The sequence below is a fragment of the Zophobas morio genome, unplaced genomic scaffold, assembly GCF_036711695.1.
Source record: "Zophobas morio isolate AGI-343-1 ecotype UQ-CSIRO unplaced genomic scaffold, CSIRO_AGI_Zmor_V1 ptg000311l, whole genome shotgun sequence".
Classification (NCBI taxonomy): Eukaryota; Metazoa; Arthropoda; class Insecta; order Coleoptera; family Tenebrionidae; genus Zophobas; species Zophobas morio.
In genome coordinates, this window is record NW_026972415.1 from 123,826 (window position 1) to 126,401 (window position 2,576).

Genomic DNA, 2,576 nt, shown 5'->3' on the forward strand with positions numbered 1-2,576 from the left:
TAATAAAAATAATGAATATTAATTATAGAAATAATATATAATAATAATACATACTTGTTAAAATAATAATTAGGAAGGTACCATAATAATAAATAATACGTTAAATATTAAATAAAAACAGTAGAATTAAAAATTTATAATAATATATTTTAATAAATTTTGCTATACACGAAGAGATGCTTGTAGTTCCCAGTGTTCCAAAGTTATCTATAAAGCACGGCCTTCGCAACGGCCCAACAGAATGACTGTGGAACTACTGGGAGGTCAACATATTGAAACATTCATTGGACTCATAAATATTGGAGACATATCCACTATATCGTGCAAAATTTTCTTTATTATGTGTTGTGAATTTATAGAAAGCAGTTAACCTTTGTTAAGTAACGGCTAATGTAAATTTTAAAGATCCTTCAACTACTTTAAAATACTCTTTGAAGTCCTGCAAAAATAATAATAATAACTCAGAGCTATTATGTTTTGTTTTAAAATTGCTTTTACTTCTAAGTTATTATTATTATAATTATTTTTATTATTAAATGAAAGAAAAGGTCCTCGTTATTTCGGTGCATATGACAAGTTTGTTGATTGGTTAATTTTACTCTTTTTTCTATTGGATAACTTTTTCATATTTACGTGGATTTTAAAATTTTTTGTTTTTTAATTAATTACTTAAAATAACATAAAAACTTTTCAAGATTTTCAATGTTATTATTACAGTTATAATATGTTTACTTATTATGCTTTGCTTTACTCATATACATTGTTGCCAAGCAACGCTATTAAGTTTCACGTGTTGTAGGATTTAAAGAGCACCTTAACTTAAAAATATGAAAAGTACAAGTAGCTATTAAAGTACTTTTCTATATTATTATTATATCTATTATTATTTCGTTATTATTATTATTTTAAAGGTTTCAAAGAAGTTTAACTTTCTCAACGCCTTCTATAGTAGAGAAGGTGGATGACTCAGTCATGAGGTAGATTAAACCATCACATTCTTTTTAACGCTTTGAGTAACCAGCCCGAGTTTTGACGCGAGAAGTGTGTGCTAAGAGACAGGGTAGAGACGCTACGAAAACATGTGTTAGTTTGTGTGTAAATCTTGTTTTTCTAGCAGTACAAGGCAGGGTTTCTACATCAAACATAATTAAATTTTTATAGAATTTAGGAATGTATTATGGTGAAGTTTTCGTAGTTGAAGTAATACTACATTATGTTTACCAATAGGTAGTTTTATTTCTTAATTCAGTGATTTACCCTACGTTAACCACAGTCACAGTTTCCTTGTTTTGCGCTTGCGGAGTACTTGAATAATTTTTTTTTAAGTTAGAATATATTCTTTATATATCTCAAAAATCCGTTCGGAAGACAAATAGGGAAGTAATAAAAGAATGCTTGAAAAAAGAATACAGTACTGGAGAAGCGGCAGTAATTTATGGGTTAATCGCTAAACTTTGCATAGTAGATTATCTATAATAGCTGAACATAATCAGAAAGTAAGTTATGTAATTCAGATTCTGGTGCAGATATAGAAGAAACCGTAACAACAATATTCAAAACATTTATGCGGTTAAGCAAGTACTTTCGAAAACATTAGGTTTCATGGGAATGGTCAATGTAGCAGGAGGAAATTCTCGTGTGTATTTATTTCCGCGGGTATGCCCCCCCCGAGGAATACTTAATTAACGGTTCGATTCTAGCCTGGTCATATGTAACAGACCGGGCTGGATGACTGTTGCTATAAAACATATCGTTTAATATACCGATGTTCAACAGATCCTCGATCATTACTACTCATTGCCTATCACAAGTCTTACACCTCTGTGGAATCCATTAAACTATGTAAACAGAGGGGAACTGACAAAGTTAGTGTTTTTTCGGGCGTTTATTATAATATTATCAGTGGATTAAAAAACCTGGATTGTGTCCTACTAATAGAATTGCTAGGCAAGCACTATAAAAGAAGACGAATATAACACAGTCAAAGATATTTCAAGTAACTCCCCTCAATCGGAACCACAAGTACTAATTTTGAAAATAAAATCTAAACCTTTATTAGTACTTCACTGCCTTAATAAATCAGTCACATAAACTGCGTCGAGTGATAACCTGGACAACAATGAATCTACAATATAGAGATCGTTGGAAACAACTCGACCCTATCAAATCCAAATGAATCAAAAGAAGTTTCAAAAGAAAGAGAGAATCTAAATCAAACGTTTACCAGAGTTGAGGGAAAGAGAGCATTTGGAAATGGAGAAACTAAGAATAACATTACTGAAAAAGAATACTGTACTTAAAAAAAGAAAACTTAAAAGCCATTATACTATTCTTTTTACCTGGTACATTTTTTAACCATATACGCTAGGTATTAATTATTGTTTTAGGCCCAGCACGGTGGAATCTGTGAAAACAGCACCCAATTATGGCTAATTTACATGGTACAGAGTGACGGTTACTAAATTTGGAACTGTAATGCGCTTTGGAATTTATCGGAAAAATAGATTCCGTTTTTTAGAATGGCTAATTCTTAATTGGAAAAGGAAAGGCGGTTTACATTTTGGAACCGAGAATAA